This window comes from Cyanistes caeruleus, chromosome 4 (genome assembly GCF_971803275.1).
Source record: "Cyanistes caeruleus chromosome 4, bCyaCae1.hap1.1, whole genome shotgun sequence".
In the NCBI taxonomy this organism is placed as follows: Eukaryota; Metazoa; Chordata; class Aves; order Passeriformes; family Paridae; genus Cyanistes; species Cyanistes caeruleus.
In genome coordinates this window covers 23,575,470-23,596,201 of record NC_141704.1, presented here as the reverse complement: position 1 = coordinate 23,596,201, position 20,732 = coordinate 23,575,470, and the positions used below count along the sequence as shown (strand labels likewise).

Below are 20,732 nucleotides of genomic sequence, written 5' to 3'. Positions count from 1 at the left end.
GAATGTTGAGAACTTGACTTTCCCAGAGGCTCAAGATAGTGCCTGAAGCCTGAAAATCTCTTATTTGACTACTGTCAGTTCTCACAGAAATAAGGTAAAATTGATGAACAGTACTATTGCTCACCACCTGCTGATGGATGCCTGGCTTGTCCTCGAGCAGAAATCTGAGCCAGCTTCCCCGCTTTATATACTGAGCATGATGCTTTGTGGTGTGGAATATCCCTTTGTCATGGCCATGCTCCTTCCCAGCTTCTCATGCAGCTCCTCACTGGCAGAGCACAAGAAATGTCCCTGACTTAGAGTAGCTACTATTCAGCAACACCTAAAACATTTGTGTATTATCGACATTATTCTCATACTACATACAAAACATAGCACTGTACCAGATACAAGAGAAGAAAGAAGAAAGTTAACCCTATCCCAGCTGAAACCTGCGCATCTGATAAGTTTATTTTATTTTAATTACAATGATGCTGAAGTAGATGCATCCTTGGACCTTTAAAGGTCATCTAGTCCCATCAGCCCTGCAATGAGCAGGGATATCTTCAACTAGATCAGTTGCAGATCAGTTGCTCAGAGCCCTGACCTTGAATGTTTCCAAGGATGGGATATCCACCACCTCTCTGGGCAGCCTGTGCCAGTGTTTTACCACCGTCATTTCTTTCTTACATTTGGTCTGATGTATGCACATAGATAAACTCAGGAGACTACAGCTATTTTGGAGTTCATACACTGTTATTACAATATCATTAGAGCTATGTTCAAATTTTCAGAGTCTTCTTTTAAATTTGATTATTTAACTTATGTGGGAGGACAGATAGAGATAGTGCTGAAGGCAATCTTGTCCTTGATAAATTTCAGCTGTGTTAATTACCAAAGAGTGGGAGCAGCCTTGCCCTCACAGCTGTGTCCAATAAGGATGGGATTTATAAAAGAGTGGGTTAGCTGGTTGAGAGCTAGTTGGAGTCTGCTGACTATGCTGTGAGGAGGAAGGGTCAGGTGGTTTTTGAGGGACAGAAAGGGTAAGATATCATAGAAGGGACAGGAATAAGTTAGTTAGTCCTGCAAAAGGAGAAGAAGGAAGGAAAGAGCCAATGCTGTGTAGAGCTGTCCATGGCAAGGTTAAAAAGAAAAGGTATGAGAGCTTTTAGATAACAAAGGGCTGATGCTTGAAACTGTTCTCAGTGTCAGTTGTCTGTCCTCTGTCAAGCTTAAACTGGATTCACATTCAAATCATAATATTATCATTTTCTATGACTGTAAAGCATAATTCTCTTTGACTATAAGTGGAGACAGTTTCTCTTTATTGTCTAGTGTGACTCAGTAAACCAAAAGGGAACCACAAAAATTTGTGAAGCCAACAGGAATTCTCTGTATCCATACTGATAACTCAAATCTCAAGAGCATCTTAGGAGAAAATGTGTATTCCCTACTGCAGATTCTGTACCATGTAATGTTTAGCATGGTGCATTACATCTATGAATACAACCTGTATTCTAGAAGCAAAAATAGAGATTGAAGTAATTATGTGAGGCCAATACCGGGTGCATCTCTGAGGAACTGAATGGATCTCATAAATAATCCTGCAATAATGTTTTTCCCATTTAAGATATGTGCCAGTCTACTACTACACACCAAAGTGTATTCTGCTTTTAATGGCATGATGCAACGGTAAAGTATATGTGCCACTAGTTCCTGCAGAAAAGGCTTTGAAGTCCACTGCATACTGCAGCATGGCACCTATATATGATCTGCTGGATGGCAGCCAAGAGGAACTTGGGGAAAAAATGGTAAGAAGTGTGCTTTAGAATAGTTCAGTGAAAGTTGTCTCCTTTGTAGGAAGATAAACCTTTTCAATTATGTTGGTAGCTGTAAGAGTTTAACATGGGCCCCAGTGGTGAGATTTTGTTCCAGAACTTGGTGCAATAGAAAAGTTCCTATTTTTAAAAACGTTGTGCTTTCTCCCCCTTCACCTACACTAAGGGCTGGGATTTTTTTCCAGTTTGGAACATTAGCAGTTTACATAGCAATAAATGTGAAAAAACCCCTGAGATTTAAATCTCAGTTAGTGCTGATTCTGTAATAAAAGCATAGAAACATTTCTAAAAGGCAATTTCTTCACTTATTTGATTTTCTCTTTGGTAACTGCGTTGCAGTGATGACTTTACCAATTCCTATGTTCATTGTGACTTCATATTCACTGAAATAACTTTTTCTCTTGTACTTTTCTTTGTCTTTGTTTTTACCTTCTTGTTAGTATTATGCATTGTCTTGACTGGACATTTGTGGTTGGGTTCTTTTCCCCCTTGAACTGACATTAATGAGAGAGAGGCAGTTTTCTCTTGTTCAGACTTGGTTGTTTATTCTTTTATCTTCATTACATGCATACAAGGTACAAGGAGCTAGGTGGAGTAAGGTAGAAAGGTGCAAAATGGCTAACAGAGATCATCTTCAAGGTCTTTTATATGTCTGTTAACCCAATTAACAAATGCCAAGTAAATTATATTTCTTAGTGACCCAATGACCTAACACACCTGTGTGCTGCACTGCAGCATTCTTTATCTAATTACCTACTACAACCCAAAAACCTCTAGGAGAAGAAAAAAAGACATGAGATAATACCCTAAATCCTTCATCTTGCCTCTTATTTCTTAAACTAGCTTAAACCTTTAACTTTCTCACCCAGTGACTTAGGAAAACTCTAATTTACACACTTGCACTCCTAGTTTTTCCATTTAACTTCAACAGTTGTTTTCATGATGTTATATGAAATTCAGTGCTTTCTTGGATGTTAGAGCCAGGTATCAGAGATAAGGGCACACTCTCTGTGGCTCTGACTCCAACAACACATAACATTTCATAGTAACCTACGTCCTCTTCAAATTGACATAGATGATTGCAATGTTTCCTGTGCTCTTGCCTGTACTAACACCCCTGTGTCATTTACCTTCTTTTGGATGGTATGCTAGTTTTTATTGTTGCCTTCTTCTCTGAATTGTTTGCAGTAACTAGACTCTCACAGGGACTGCAAGTTTATGAATTGCTTTTTCAGAAGGGCCGTGTGTGACCTACAAGGTTTTGTGTTACCTGAGGATTTATAACATCTCTGTTGAGAACTGAATCAAGAATTGTAACTTCAGACCAGTAATAACCTATTTGGTTTAATGAAATAGAGCTTTGGTGTAGTGGGTACCAGCATAATTACATTAAACAGACAATTTGCAATTAGACATCAGAGATAAGTGTTGGTGACAGAACAAATGAAGGAGAGTGGGAGACATGATCAGAGTTCCCTTTAAAAATTACGCAAAAGTACAGTGTGACCTATTTCCATAGCTCAGCACAGTAAACTTGTGACTAGTCTATTTGTTTAATTCATTGCTGGTCACATTTGATGTGGTATGCCAAGTGTTTTCACAATCAGGCTCTCAATTTTTGATATTGGTATAGCCAAGAATCTTGTCTTAGAGTCCATTTGTTTCTTCACAGTCTACCACTCTAGTGTAATCAAAGCCAAACATACACCTAAGCAATATGTTTGATGTATTTGTCTAGTCTTGTCCGGATTCTGTTCCCACTGTACAAAAGTAAAATCTCAGTGATGTCACTGGTGTGTTGGTGATTGAAACTTGATGGTCCATGTAACATGGAAAAGTATAGTTATAGTAAAAAAAAATAGAAAAATCCACTAATTTTTCTATTTTTCAGAACATACATTGATAAGATATATAGCAACTGAAACATTTTTAGCCTTCTTTCCTAAAGAAAAAAAAAACGTATACAGCTGTCTTCTCTGTATGTTCTCTTCCTTCCTAGTATTTTTTCAAATTTTTGAGCAGGGCTCACATTTCTGAGAACTGAGATCTTGAGCATGTCCAAGTTCTTAAAAATCTGATTATGACTTGTGCCTAAATAGAGGAGAGCGATCTCCATTACTGAGAAAAAGGCTGACAACTTCTGTCTGGCAGCCCATGGGCAGCTTAAGGCTGGTGTCGATCTACATGAGCCAGTGGGCATGTAATAATGTCATGATGTCTGTGGAAGGCGGCATGGGAAAGGCTGGAGACACACAGAACCATAAGAGACCATGGTTTGATATACTCACTTAGCGGGATTTTCTTTTTTTCACATGTTTCTTTCCAGTAGCCTCTTTAAATTTGGCTATAATCCTGATTCAGTGACATCTAAGGGCTACAAACTGTGGTGGTTGTTTCCAGCTGAAATATATAACCTATGAGTCCTCAATGATGGCACTCTGGAGCCCAGCTGAAACATTAGGTCATCTCCTGAGTTGTGGTGGGGCACACAGCATGAGGTCAGCCACTGCCTGCCATAGCTGGAAATAGTCACAGCAGTTGTAGGGTAGCTGATGCTTAATTTCTTGTCCGAGGATATAGCATAGAGATACCAACACACTGTGAAGTTAATATTTAATTCTCATCTCTCTGGTTGATGAAAATTCATAGGAGGAGATGCTGTACAAAAGACCAGTCTTCAGTCCCAGCATTGGTAGCTTGTGCCTTATAAACATGGTCCACAGCTAGTCAGTTTGATAACACTGATACAGGAAGGACAAAAATTCTCCTGAAAATTCAGCTGGTAAAAAACAGTAATCCAGTGAAAAGTTCAGGCTGGGAAAAGTTCATATTTCAGATTTACCATTTTCATAAAAAAAATAACCTGAGGAAAGAAAAGAGAAAGAGTTGAGAATAGCTATCTTCAGAACTGTTAAAATTTGGAAACAGTAAAAGCAAACACATAAGGAGGAGAAAAATTACCAAGTTCTGTCATACTTTAATAACTCACTTAGGAAAATTAATTAATCTTGTTGAAGAATCCCTAATTGAGCAGTACACCTTTTAAAACAAAACCTGTGCTCTTTTATGCCTTGGTTAGAAAATATGCCTTGCAGTTAAATCCTCAGTTAATATCCATCACTCTGCAATGACAACTTGATGGGTGGGTACCCATTTACACAGAGCTGCAACTCAGTGTCCAAGTGGAAAATAAGGAAAGAATCTAAGTGCTGGATTTTGGCTCAACATAAATGTAGCTTGGAGTTCGCAACAACAGTGCTGACAAAGCCCTGAAAATAACTGTGGTAATGGCTCTAAATCAAGAACTATAATAAATGCCAGGACAAACCTCATTAGTTTCAGGGAATGAGTATAGAAAATAGGAAGAAAAACTCTCTGGTAACAGATTAGAACTATGGGCACAATTGTATTTCTGGTTTTTAGTACTTCCCAAGTCTGGAGAGGAGCTCCTGCAGCAGCTTCTTGTATATAACTGTGATATGCTCAGCTGTGAGAGAAAACTCAGGCCACCACCTTCACTGTTCCATGAATTCTCATCTTCAAAATAATCTGTAAATTATATCAGTGCATGCTCCACACAAAGTCCCCAAAATGGTACAAACTTTTAACACTGGAAATGGATTTTCTAATGCAGACTTTGTGAGGCATTCCTTGGAAGTTTCTTCCCCTTGCACAATTCTGTGCCTGTGGGGTAATGCAGTGATTTTATTTGGCAATGTAGGGACTGCCAAGTGTTTTAGCTCCAAGAAGGAAATAGCTTTGACACAGATTATCTGTGTAATTTTTCTTCTTGATAGCAGCATGCCTTATAATGAAAGTATTTCCAAGGAGAGTTAGGAATAGATTTATATTTCTTGAATAATACTGTAATACCCTATAGAAACCCTGAAAAGAGAATTTTCAAAAAAGCATAATTGTTGTACTACTCAGTAGTTAATACTTTAAAGGCAGTGGAAATAGGTTATTTTTACTACTGCTAACTAAATATTACATTTTCTTCCCAGAGTCAATTCAATATTAATAAATTATTATTTTGAATGATCCAACACATTATATATATGTATACATAGAAATAAAAATCCTTTCCTAGAAATTGTTTGCAAATAGAATTCTAAGGCTATCCTGTGTCCTTGCAGTATAAGGGAAGCGGTGTCTTCTGAAATTTGAGGCTAGCTGAGATAAGACTTAGATATAAGCACACAGGTACATAGAAGCAATATATCTAAAGGTATTGATTTGTTGTTTTGTTTTTGCAAAACAAATGAACTTGGAATGAACATAGTATTTTGGAAAATGTTTATGTTGGGTCTTGTAGTCAAATAATTTAATGAAGCTCAAGGACTTGTGTTTTCTATTTGTAGTACCATCTCTGTTATCTATTGTATATTGAATATGGAAAGAAAATCAGGGTTCTTCCTTCACAGATAGTGACAAAAGTACTTCTGAAGGCTGATGTTAAGAGATTTCCAATAATGAATGGCAAGGGAACACAAACCCCCCTACATGTGATATCTGCCAATTCAGATGGCAAAAGAGATGTTTGGCGTTTTTTGCTTCTAGTTTGTAAACTTCAGAGTAGTGATTAGCTCTGTGCTTCAAAGGCATATTAAAATTACCAGAGATGTTTATTTCTGCTTATGCATATTGGAAAGCCAAATATCACAATCTTTCTCTAAGGTAAGGATGAAATAGATACTTTTTCCAAGCAAACATTAGTAGTCCCTGTTTAAATTTCATAGTGCTTTGGGTGTTAAGGGTGAGAATATGCATTTTGTCGAGTAATGCATTGCTGAAAGTCATGGTAAGTGTGAACATGAAAATTTTTCTACTTTTTAAACTTTAAAGTTGTAGAACCCTGGCCTTGAAAAAAAAAGCAGAAGTTAACTATAAGTGATTTGCAAATCACAGCATTTAAGTTGTACTCCATGAAGAGCTGGATTATGCAAATCTATAAACACCAATATCCAATAAATAATTAAGCTGAGTTATCACCTGTTCTAGCAGTTTCTTGTTTACATCATATCAGATTCATTTTCAGGGATATAACTGGAACAAAACAAGTCTATGGCATCTCTAATTTAGTTGTTTTTCCTGATATTAGATTTGTTTCCTCCCTGGTGCCTAATTGCTGTTAGAATAAGAAGGCATGATACATAATGAGGTATTGGATAATAGCTCCTCTGAGCTTTGCTAAAGATTCTAATATTTATTGAAATATGCTTTGTTTTCTAAGTTATGTAAAAGTATTTTAGAAAGTACCTAGCCTCTGTACTGCTGCATACTGAATGAGTTTTACCTTGTGGAAGTACCCGTGGAGTCTGTTAATGAATGCATTATTGCTCTAAGCACAATTTAAAAGGAAGATCCAAAAATAGCGTCCATCTTCACCTGGAGGGACAGCTTTAATATTCAAGCCCTTTTTCTTCAACCTCACACTATTCTGTTCATGCCACTGTTAATGTATGGGCTTTATATCCTCTGGAAAAGTAACAGCAATGCTTTAAACTGTTTGAGTTTAGGAACACTTACCATATACCATAAAAAAATCATTGGCCTTGTTATTTGAAATGAACTATTGTACATTAGTTGAACAGTATTGTTTCTGGAGCCCTGAAAAACCTTTAAAGATATCTTTCCTTAATTTTATGCTTAGTACTTCAAATATAAAATGAAAATAAAGTTTTTTATAAATCAAAAGAAATTTATCCTTCCTCTTTGAGGAAGGTTTTATATTCTTAGGGATACACTTCCTGTCATTTCAGTTCCTTCCCTGAGAAATGTGTTTCCAGAAAGATGGTTTAAATGGTGGACAGCAAATATTTTTTAAAAAACTATGGACTAATTAGTTCTTTGTCCTGGATATTCAGCTACTGCTCTCTACAGAGTGACATGCTTACAGGCATATTGCTGAATTTATAGTCTGGTGTTAAAAAAAAAAGCCTTTAAAACAAGAGTTTGGATTATTTAGAAAGACACTTTAATTCATCAAAAATTACTGTTCCTTTAATTTCCTGGAGGAGAACACAAACTGTGTTCCCTGGCTGGGCACTGATGGTTCTAGTCACATGTAGAAAAATGGCTGTATGCTACAGTGATCTGTGGGTGGTTCTCAGTTGTTCTGAAGTAGAAACTACATTGCTGTATCTTTCTTCTTGCTTTCCCTCTTCTGTGAGAATTACAGTAGAAAGTCAACAGCCAAACTGAATTTTTCTTATTTTACTTTTGTTTTGCTTCATTTCAGGCCCACGAGGCCTCTCCAAACATGTGTACATCTCCCTTGAGAGGACATTATCTTGCTGAGCAATAGGCACCAGACTTCACTAAACATGTAACATTTGCCTAGCAGGAAAGAGCCCTAGAGGGCTCCCAGGAACTGTCGTTTACTGTCTAACAGAGTAGGCTCATAGGATAAACTAGGATCATACAGTTGCATGCTACAGATACCCTTTCTTAATATTTTTGTTCCTTCGTTCACAAATCTTATAGGAACTGGGCTCTCCTTTTTCAAGCTATTACGGAACACTTTGTTTGTGGTTCAGCTCATTAGCAGTGAAAGAAAAAGGGACAAAGGTACACGAAAACACTAAGTCGAGTTTGCACATCTAACCATTGCCAGAACTAGTTTGATGCTTAATGCAGTATCTTGCTGGCAAAAGTGCTTTATACAGAACAATTTATGCTTACAGAATTTTGGTTATGTGGTGAGGGGTTGCAGTAATTCTATTTCTTCCAGTACATCAGCATTTTGTACAGACTTAAACCCTAAAATGGGCAATTTGGGGCCACTGAAAGTAAGCCCTTAGCATGTCTCCCATCTTGAATACATCCCTGGATGTATATGAAATATTTACAGATTTCACTGATTCTATTTGGCAATAACAAAGTCCATTAGACTGAATTATTTGCCATCTTTCTTTATATTTGCAGTCTATCCAGGCAGAGTTTTTATTAAATAGCATGTTTTTCAAGTTATTTATCGATCAAACAATCAGGATCTGAATTGAACATGCAAATGCAAGTCATAGGGAAAAATGTTTAGTTTGAACGTGGATCCGAACATATCAATTCAGTTCTTGCTTACAGCTTGAAGAAACAGCCCACTGTCTGAAGTCATGCCCAATTGATCTAGGGCAAGAGGATGAAGCTGTTTCCTTTCCACCCTCTTCCTTCCTTTCTCCTTCTACTGGATAAAGGACTTTATGGTCCTTAATTTGCTCACTCTTACCAACTGGCAAGAAAGATGGATTCAGATATAAGCAAAGTATGTGCTTCAATGGCTGACCTGCTATCTTCCAGCTCTTGGTCTCTACTGAACTCTTTCTGAAGTTCAGTTGCAGGATGAAGAAGCCACATCAATTTTCTGGAGTGTCCATGATCAGAACGGATGAAATCAGGATGAGACTTTGTGGTGAGGTACGCATCTTAAAAAAATCCTATCATCTTTTGTGAGGTTGCTCAAAGTGAAAGATATACAAAACTGTTCCAGGAATGAGTGTGGAGGAGTAATGCTATAGAAGGGAAGGATGATTTTGGAAATATAGTATCTTATAATTTCAGGATATTTGAATTATTTTAGGCCTTACAAAGCAGTCTTCAAATTATGTAATACTATATGTGAACAATATTCCAGAAGAAAAACTGTGTGAAATAAATTCCAAATTTATCACCTAGGTCCCTGTAAGTCTCCTGTCAGACAAACAAGGAAATGGATATTACAAAAGAAAAATACATTCTTTAATATTCAGTACTGTCTCTATAAGAGCAAATGAAAATTCATTTTATTCTAAGTTAGGAATCCTGCCATTCCTAAAAAAGTCTACTATCCCATCCTTTGTGAATAGGGAAGCACTGGCCCAACACATTTATATCTCATGTCTTCAGTCCTTTGGACTCTAATGTCAAGGTAAACAGTTGTGTTTAACCACAAAGCAAGCTTTCCTGAAACAAGAAAAATACCCATTGCAATGGGCTGCCTTCCCTGTCTCCCCTGCCTTCCCCTTTTTTACTTCACTTTTTAATATTTCTTTTTTTTAAAAATTAATTTTATCATTTTTTTCCAAGTTTGAGAGGTGAATAAAAAACAAAATATCAACCAGAGTGTGGGGCTATAACATTATTAATTTAGATCAATCTTTTTTAAAGTATTTGACACTCAACACTATCTTACTTTTCTGATGGTGTACATAGATTCTTGAGTATATAGGATAGGAGGCCAGATATTTGGGTATTTGTAACAGGCAGTTGTGCTACTGGAACTCAGAAAGGTTCATTGTTTTTCATTCATGGAATGCCCTTAGTTTTAGCTTTTAATTCAGAAAATAGTAAATGTATTACTTTTAAGTAAAATGTATCATTTGAACCTCCACATGTTAATTCAATATACCCGTGGATGAGGTTTTGACATTACAGTATAAGAGCTGTGCTGAACTTGAGGGCTTGTGGAACACGGATATTTTTGAAGTTTAACCTGATTGTGTATAGTGAGTGTCTGCCAGTACTTCACTGGTGGAGCTTTTAAGCAGCACTGCAGTTTTATGCTTGTTTACTATTACCCCAGAGACCCCTTGCTTCTGTGCTTCCTACTCTTCAGCATGTTTCCTCTTTTTAATATGACCTGCCAAGTTTTCCTTTTTCTACTTTGCTTTTACCATTTTGTGATTAAATTTTTGTGCTTTCCTTATAGAGTAGTCCTTGTTCCTCCCTAATTTCTGTGTCTTGCAACATATGCCAGGAATAGCTCAATCAAATACTCATAGGGATCTGTTTATCTTTGAAATGTCCTTGGAAATTTTACCCTGTAAGTCCAAGAAAGCTCACTTGTGTTCTGTATTTTAGCTGCCAGTTCCATGGAGATGTCTCAAGTACTATAGAGTATCTCAAATAGCACTAAATGCCTCTTTCAGGAGCTGAATTGTACTTGCTATTTCTTTTTCATCTTGCTGTGATTTTGCCACTGTATTCTCCTCCTCTCCTAATCTTTCCCAATTTTTTCCATCTCCTACAGTCCCAGCTTAAATTGTCTCATTCTGTTCCTCAAAGCACTCGTCCTAGCAGAAGTGCCTCCCTCAGGACCTCATCTTGGACTTCTGCTAACAGTATTTGTGCTAAGAACCATCATCTCAAACTTCTTCCTTTCTCAGACATTCCCTCAGTAATCATCATAGCTGTGTGCTCCCTCAAACTTGTCTCCATGAAACTGCAGACAAATATAGGACAGAGAAGATTAAGATTTTGTTTAAAGTACAGAGGAAGCTGAGATTTAAAAAAAAATTAGCGTATGGAAAAACATGAGGATGCTAAGTGAAAGAGTAGTCTTTAATTACACAGCCATGCCCACTTGATAATTCTCTTTTGAAGTATGACTGGAAAAAAGAAGATTCTTCAAGGAAATTCAGAAAAGCAGCTTGGAATAGCAGAGCTGCTGGGGAATAGGAAGCAGGCAACTGGTTGTTTGCTTTAGGAAAGAATAGACCAGAATGAAAGACAATCAAGATGGATACTGAGAACAGCAAACCAAAAACACATTGTACCTCCTCTCCTCCAGGGATTAACTGCCCTTGGCTGATAAGGAAAAAGAAGCCTGTAAATGCTTTAGGCCTAAATGTACACAGCATTCTCTACACTTTGGGAGCACTGAGCAATCAATGAAATCTGCTAAATGCAGCTGCTGTCCATATTTAGCATACGTAAGGGGGTAATTCATACAAGTAGAGTTATGGTTTCCACAGTGCTTAATGAATGAATGAACTGCTAGTAATGGGATGTTTCAGTCTAAAAAACCCCAAATATATTTTGCAATATGCAACTCTGCTGTTAATAGGAACCAGATCATCTTCATGAGGAAAAGATTGTTTACTACCTTTTCCAACATTTCTTTCCTACAATGATGGTTTTGTAATTTTCCATTTAGGTCAGTGCAACACTTCTGGGTAATCAAGAGAGGTGTTGAGGAGGAAATTTTAGCACAGACATTTGGGGGAAATAAATTTTAATTTCACACGATTTTAATTGCAAGACTGGGTATGCCAGATATACAAAGAATGTAAACCAGAAGGAAACACCTTGGCTGTCTCAGTGTATCCATGGAAAGTATGCAAACAGAACACTTGCCTGCCTTCATGTTACATCTGGTCTTATGCAGTTTTCCAAAAACTTTTGTTAGCAATTTTTAAGAAGCTTTACCTGCAACATAAGAACAGAGTTGTTAGGTCATGGCTGGGCCTTGTAATGAGCCTGCCCAAGACTCACTTGTACTATGTCACAAACATATAGCTCAGAGCAGAGACTCCAGTGTATTATTGCAACCAATGCTAAAGATAATGCTGTGAGTAGCTGTACTGAGTATGGTGCAAAATTACTTATTTTTGGAAGTAAAAGGCACCTTGATTGCTTGGCTACAGTGTTCAACTGCATCTGAGTCCAACTTGCCTGCATAACTGAATGTTCTTTTTATTTGCAGTGACTAAATTAGCAGTCTGTGCATTGAATTCTAAAACTTTATTCCCAGGATAAATTTTATAACTGCTATGTTTGTTATGTGTTTTTACAGTGTGAAACACACGAATCAACTAATAGCATAGTTCTTAATCTCTATTAGCCTGTTCTAAATCCTGCAAGGTATGAACTTTGTCATAATTAATTAAAAATGTAATTATTTCTCAGAATATATCATTATATAATAAAGAGAAATTTTTACTTGACTATGAAAGAGAAATGAAGATACTAGGTGTAATCCTGCAAATTTTAATACAACACTTATTATTCTGCTTGGCAACATGCTTCCAGCAGATAATTTTGCATTGCAAATACATAAATAATTCTCTTCTAACTCATTCTTATGACCTTGTATCCCCTGTTCATACCCATAATAAGAGGAACAAGAAGTTAGTTTGCAAAGCCTGTTTCAGTTACTTTTAAATCCTAATGCACATCAAAACTCACAAAAAGTTCCCACTAACTTCAACATCATGTGACTTCATTCTGGTGGCCTTATACTTCAGGTAATTACTTTTCTTAGAAGGGCTTGTTAGGGAGAATAAGGGTTTATATGTTCTGAGCTGGGCTGGCTTCTGTGGATCAGCTGTGGTGTTGATGCTCTGTATTAGCACAGTGGTTTGCATTGGCGCATGGATGCCCAAGCACAGAGCTGCCATTGGCTTTGCAGCAGTTGTGGACTAATTCTATGCAGAAATTGTTAAACAGAAACATACAATAAGAAAATTGTTTGATAATAATGGAAAGTTTCCGTTTGTGATTAGTAGGAAGAAAATATGGACAACTGACTGAAACATTTTGCTGTCTAAATTATTTCTCTAAAAATTTTGTATGCTTATGTCCCTTATGATTCTTCTGGCAGGCAGCTTATTTAAAAGCATTTGAGACTTAAATTCTTAGTTTATGCCAGCACTTCAGACAGCAACCATAAGTAATTATGTTCACATACATGGATGAAGGCAATTGCCAGTCCTATTAGTGTCAGACAGTGATGCAGGTTTGAAAGTAAATGGCACTTCAGTTCATCTCATTTATGCCACTGACAAACTGAGAAGTTAATGGCTCCTGGGAAGTATTATGAGATCTACTAATTGAGAGCTCTACCATGCTTTGGATAATATTATTATTACTGTTGTTAGCATTAATTATAGTAGTAAAAACCATAACAGCAGCCAGTCAGGCGGAATGGCAGTATGTACCTAAGCAGGGAGTCTGTTGGATCCCTCTCCAGAATGCCTGTGCTCATGCCTAATAAGAAACATAATTTATTGCAAATGTCTTGTGGTTTGCAGGTGTTCTAACTCTGAAAGCATCAGATTCCAGTTATAGAGATGACCCTCAAACTTCTGTTTTGTCTCTTCCAATTCCTCCAGTGCATCTGAGATATTTCAAAGAATAGTAGGAAAAAGGCAGTTGATATGAGAAATGTATTACTACTGCTAGCTAATTGAGGTACTCAAAGAACAAGACTGAGCCTGCTGACCTAAAGGAGGCAGAACTGATGTGCAAGTTCTTAACAACATGTGGAAAAGAAAGAAAAGAAAGTTGCTAGAAAGCATTTTGTTGTGTGGGGAGTGATAGGTTCTCTATCCATTGTGGTAGGCAAAGTATTTTTGGAAGGAAGAGGGAGCTCTCAATTTTGGGTTGTGGTAAGAGCTCTAGGTGAAACCTTTAACCAACCAGATGTGAATATCTTATGTTCTTACTAGCTCTGTGTTCCCAGACTTTTATCTATACCTTTACTTCCTGGCTGAGGGAAGGCAGAAGGTAGTGTGGATCTCATAATTTGTCATGGAATTAGGAGAATTTTAGCTGGGAATTGATTACAGGTGTGAATGTGTGTTTACATGTTTCTGTCTGCATGTGGAACTTGGAGATGTGGTTTAGTGGACTTGGCAATGTTAGGTTAACAGTTGGATTTGATGACCTTAGAAGTCTTTTCCTACCTAAAAAAATGTATGATTCTACAATCTGTTTATCTTTGTATTCCTGATTTTTTGTTATGTTGCATGAGCACATCCATGGCAGTGATGAGGAAGATAGCTCTTCTGGTCTGGGAGCCAGGAATCTTCTGATACAGTGTCTGTACTCACTTTCCAGGTGAGTTTCCATTAGGCACAAAAACAAACAGGAGGAGAGATCTTGCATTAATACCAGTGTGTGGAGATGGAGACCTGCTGAGTGTGCCTGGAATTTTTCTGGCACCCTGCATGGAAAGGAGTGCAACAGCTGGCACCAGGAATAGTACACTAGGATTGACTTGAAAAGTTCAAGGTCCTTCTCACCAACTCATGTTACTGATTTTGGCCCGAGTATTTGTATTATTAAAGACCAGTGAGTTGCGCAGTTCCTAGCTTTTGTTGGCTGGTGTCACTGAGGTTACTGAAGGCAACTTCAATATGTGTTTCTTGCATGCTTTTCCAACTGTGGCCTCCTCTTGACTTTCTCCTTTAGAGATTCCCTGTCTTGATACCATCCTCTTCCTCAAGTCTGGGGAATCTCTCTGGCCCCTTGCCCCCAGCTGCAAACCCCAGGGACATGATGTTTGACTCTGTGGCCCCATTTCTATTTTGACTGTGTTGTTCCCCAAGTCCATTGCTTCTTGTCCTCCCCTTATATCCTTCTTAGCCTGCTCCCTCTTGTCTTTCCACTGTGCATCCCCTGTCAGCCCTGTATGTGCCACTGTGTAATTACACTGTTTCTCCTGCTAGGAGAGGATGTTCCTGAGATGCTGGTCCTAGTGTTGGTCTTCATCTTACTGTCTGCCATGAATACAGGAGGCTGTACCATGATTTGGGAAGATACTCAGAGCAATGGCTGGAGGCTGTGACAGCTGCAGTCCTTTCTATGGAGCATGCTGTGGTGGTCATGGAACATGCAGCTGGCAGAGGCTTTAGGGGTGAGATGCACAATATGAGTAACCTGTTTACTATGTGGCACATGTGATGAAAGGCTGAGTGGATGTGACTCCTGCACTGCAAAGGCTCAAGCCCTTTTCTGTGTGCATGCCACTAGAGCATGCCAATGTTTCCTTGGACAGGTATACCTGTGTAGGTTTTGCTGCTACAGACAAATAGCTTTTGTGAGTACCTATGGATGCTGAAAGCAGGCAAGAGGCACAGTGCCTGTGTGAAACTAAGTCACTCTGGCCTGGGAAAGGCCATAAGGAGGAATCTAAACAGTCCTTGGAGAAGGACAACAACCTTTTGCAGGTGTTGTTTAGGATCCTTCTTTTTTACTTGCAAGAAACAGTCAAGGGGTGCTGTTCCACTTAACCAATGATGGTGATGTGTAAGTTTAATGACTAATGAGAGTTTTACCTCTTGGACCTTCTCAGACCTGTCTATAAAAGATTGAGAATAATAAATTCACTCTCTTGGACAACCCAGCAAGAGAGTCAGTGTCGTACTTTCCACTGTTCCTAATATAGTGCGACAAGTACGCAGTTTCCTGTCTCATGTTTTTTCAGCTATAGCCACAAAAAATGAGATTTAGCTGGTCATTCCCTGCATTTTTGACACTGATCAGACATAACTTTTAAAAGTTATTGTTTAATGAAGAAATAAAAATACACATTAGACAGAATGGAGCACCTTCCCTCACCCAGTTGTATCAGTGTACACTCCAGATAACATTGCTGACTGACACAGTATTTGACATCTCAGACCACTGTTTTTGCCAGAATAATCATCACTTTTTATTCTTGTCATGTACAGTACAATGCCAGTGTGACTCATTGCAGTTTTTCTTTGAACATTTTTGAATAGTGTTTAGAAAGTATCAGACGGCCATCTTTTCCCCAGAAGTGATAGTGCATATAAATTGTAAAATGATTTTATCATTTCTGCTAGAGGTGAGGAATATGATCTTTTTTGATGCTTGAGGAATTTTGTCAGCATTAATTAAGGGGATTTTAATTGGATTTTTAGGAATTACTTCAAGCTATAAGAAAAATGTAATTTCCTGATTAAATTTTGCATAATTAAGTTATATTTTGCAAATCTTTGTAACCTACACCTTTTTACTTGTAAGCTAAAAGCATGGAGGAATTGTACAAATCAGAAGCTGAATTTGCTGTAGGAATGCTCTTACTAGTTTTGAATGTCTAAGAGCCTGAAAGTACTGAACCAAATGTAAAGTCTAATCCAAAATGTATTCTGTTGTGTGCCAAAAGTCATTATGCTGCTTTGGGGAATAAATTAATCAATTCTGAAGAGCTAGTCAAGAGAAATTAAATGGCAAAAGGATTATTAATGTAACATGAAGACAATGTAATTCAGGATACACAGCTCAAAGAAGAATTAACTTTATTATACTTGCATATAGTAATTCAATCAAAAGTAATTTTAGTGACATCTTGAGAGGTACAAATAAATGTAAGAACTCAAATTTCTGTGGGCATCAAATGGAAGTTAACCACATCAAGACCCCTTTGTTTTTGAAAGATTCCCACAATCTTATGGACAAATCTGGTATTAGGAAGCAATATAAGATGGGAAAAGCCGAATGGGTGTAGCAGTAGATAACATAACCATTTCTCCTGCATCACTCCATATGACCCTGGTTTTGTGGATGTACACCCTATATACCCATCTGTCCCCCCCAAGTAAGACTGAAGTTGTCTCTATCTTTGGGACATTATACTGTATCTGTCATTGTGACAATTTGAAGATGCATGTCTGGAAGCCGAGTATTTCATTTTCATATTGTATCTGGCAGATCCTTGTGCTAAGTTCACTTTGACTGCACTATTTTTGGAAGGACTCAGCAGCGGTTGTTCTCTGAAGCTGTTCATCCTGAGTGCTGCCTCTGAAGTAGGATGGTGTCCTTGGCTGCTAGCAGGAAGTAAAACCTTCCCTCTCAAGTAGTACAAGAACCAGAACTGTGTTTGTACTTGAAATAATAACTTAGAATTTCATTTAAGTAGTCATTTATATAACCTGTTCACACTGTAACTCTCTCTGTAGCCTTCCCCCTGGCCCAGGCTGGCATTGGTGATAGCCGTGGATCCTTGGCTCTACTTTGCATGGGCCAGATGCATAACCCTGGCTCACATTGCTAAAGAAATTGCCTTATGGGGAGAGCCAGCTATGAGAAGTCTACAGAAAGATAAGGAATGTGAAATTGCAATCAGATGTAGGGTTATTGAGGCAGAGATTGAGAAGAAAATAAAAGCCATTTTGAAAAGATATAAAATCTCAGAGGAGAAGAATACAGCGGAGTTTTATGCTATTTTTGGGTCAATAAACAATTCCTTTTTAGTTTAAACAAGGTATGTGCTTGCAGGATCTCTGCATGTGGCTAAAGGTGTTGGTTGGCCTGAATGGGAGTGCTAACAGGAGCTGTGACTTTTGCTAATAGTCTGGGTACCTCAAGCCCTTCTTCCCATGAATCACTTCCAAAATGTTTCCATTGGTCTTGGAACTTGGTGCTGACTTCAAGCAATATTGTTACTCTTTCTCATTTGAACACATGAAATTTTTAGGGAGCAAATGGATTATGAGTAGATGAATTACTAAAAGCAAGTACTGTATAAAGAAGAGTGAGTATTCTTTGTTGTGTGCAAGTTTGTTTTGTTAGCTTTGGTGAGCATTTGCTAGTGAGAAGTCTATCACATTATTTCTGAAAACATTTGCCCAGTCTGAGCTCATGCAGGCTAACATTTACTTGAGACTAAGAGTGCAGCCTCTGGAGCTGACACAGAAGTTTGGAATAACTTTCTGATTGTATTATTCTCAGTCTCTTCCATTCTTTGCAGAATGAATAGTAGTAGTCCTTACAAATGCTATCAGGGCATCTGTAAACTGATATGATTGCTGTAACTCAGTCCAGAAGTTTCAAGTCATATCTATCTCTGATTTTTTTCTAAGCATGAAAAATTCCTATAAGAGGAATCCATAAATATGATATGAAAAATAGTTATATTTATTCCAGATCTTTACTAATATAGAATTGTGTTTTATATGGAAATGCTTAGATTTCTTTGTTGAATTCTGAGTTTATAACAGTAGTGGTGATAAAAAGGGGATTTAACTTCTAAGGGAATATCATATGTGACTTAATTAGCCCAGACATCTATTAATCAAAGTGAAGCATCAAAATTAAAGACTTTCACATAGCAATCTTGCAGTCAGCTAGGTCACCATTTCTGCAGTGAAATGCCACCTTTGGTGAATAAATATATCAGTGTACTATTGTGACACAGGTATAATGATGTCAGCATTTCTTTACTTGGAGGGTGTAAAAGCTAAGAGAGTTTGTGTGTACCCATTGAGAGAATTGGAAACATCTATCACTTTCACTGACAGATTTGTTTCTGTATGTATCCATTCTACTAAACTGTGTATGTTGAAGTATTATATTTTCCCAGATGTGCAACAGATGTTTTAAAATATCAACTAGAGTTTTATAAATTACACAGATCAATTCTAAGTCATGTTAGAAGTACTATTACTGCAGTGCTAAAAATGATTTATATGTCCAGGAGTAAATAATTAATAGAACAGTTGATACACAGGGAAGATTACACTGGTTAAAGGTACACGAGAGACAATACCAAACAAAACTTTTCCTGTAGACTTTGTGTTGAGCAACTTCAAAGCCTGTAAGGGTGAATTGGTTCTTGGTTTAGCTCTTAATTTTCAATTATATCTACTTGTCTTCTAACAAGTCGCCTCTATTGAGTAGACATGAAAGCTACATCATTAAATTGAAAATATTGTGAGCCAGCTGAGTTGGTGCCTGGCACAGGATTTATTCCCCTTCAGAAATATGACTTTATTTTGTTGTGATTCCACCTACAAGGCAGGGTTTGTATAGTCTAACTTGAGAATGTACACAAAAATACCTCAGCTAAAAGGAGTATTAAAGCGTAACTAGTGTAAAGCATTGATGCAAATCTGTTTCTAGCCTGTTTCCTCCACTCTTATCTCAAACTGATTCATGCTACTGGAATTCACTACAGGAAGAGACTGCTCTTGAGATGAACTAATTGCCATAGTTTTTCTTCTTCTCTATTTCTGTCAAATCAACATATGTAAGAGTCTCACTGAAAAGCTTTCTGTTCTGTGGAATGTTAGATAGAGGGCAGATGTAGTGCTGTCTTTACTACTCAAACTGTCTTTTATTGATTGGCTTTGGAACAAAGTGTTCCATCATGGTTACAGAAAAGACAGGACAGCTCATTGAAAACATAAGTTGTTGAGCTGCTCTCCTCAGGAGGCAGCTGTAATAGGTCTTGTTTGCTCAACCAAGTGTTTAACTTGCACAGAAGTTATTATTCAGGTGGTGCAATTTGCATGCAATACTTCTCCTTAGAACCTCTGCTCATTTAAAAGTTGTGAATAATTAAAATAAGTTTAGATAGTGAACAAAGTTAGCAGGTATATGGTGCTCAATACAAATTCTGTCTGCATCCTAGCTGTAAAAAGGAAATAATTTTTGGGATACATCTGTCCTGGGTTGCAGTATATTCTATCACCATCCTCATGTACTGTTGAAACCAGGTGAGGCAGTGCTCCCTGCCTCCCCCCCCCCCCCCCCCCCCCCGGGCTACCTTCTGTTAATGGGCCCATCAATGCCCTGCCCCATGACTCATAGATAACTTCCCCCTGTATTGTCCCCTGTTAATGGGCCCACCACTGCCTTGCTGCATGACTCAGAGATAACTTCCTCCTGGACTGTTTTCTGTTAATGGCTCATCAAGGCCTTATCTCATGACTCACCATCCCATTGTGAGATGCTCCTCCCCGAGGGAGGAGCCAAGCATTCCATACTGGATATAAGCTGAGAATTCGAACACCACAGCAGCCCTTACCTACAGGACTTCCAGAGGACAGGAGCTACTGCTGGACTTTCAGCTGAAGACCAGACCCCCTTTCTTCCAGAGGATCACGCTTCAACAAGACCACCTCATCTGGACGACTACCATCACCCTAACAGGGTTTCAGGCTGTATTCTGACTCTGTCAGTGTTTTTGATATTATTGCATTTATTCTTTTTATCATTTTCCTATTAAATTATAATTCTGACTTGCGATCTCTCACTGGTTTGATTTCAAACTAGTACAACATCCAATCATAATCTAAAGCTTGTGATAAGTTTTACCTATAATACTTTTACTTCAGACAGTTGTAACACAGGAATTAAGAATCTCTTTTTGAGAAATAAGGTTTGTACATACTTTTACCAGTGAAAGTGATTGATGATTTAATTGAGCAATTTTCAGCAAAATACCTGTCCTATGAAACAAAAAGCAAAGTTCATCTGACCTGTTTTGTCTGCCTTCATTCACCATAATTTAAACAGTTAAAAAAAAGTTATTAAAAGTAGCTCAAATAACAAAGATGTGGACTGGACAGTCCCATTCCCCCCACCCCCCCTTTATTTCTGTCATTCAAATGTTATTCAAAATGGACATAT

The 20,732-nt window shown here is 37.8% G+C and overlaps 1 long non-coding RNA gene across 1 annotated transcript; it reads left to right on the top strand.

Annotated features, from left to right (window-relative positions):
• Positions 1–943: 943 nt before the first annotated feature.
• LOC147653484 (uncharacterized) lies at positions 944–14,324 on the top strand. The gene is made up of 3 exons (XR_015286245.1): positions 944–1,135; positions 9,149–9,230; positions 10,822–14,324. It is a non-coding gene; the product is annotated as an uncharacterized LOC147653484 (long non-coding RNA).
• Positions 14,325–20,732: the final 6,408 nt, after the last annotated feature.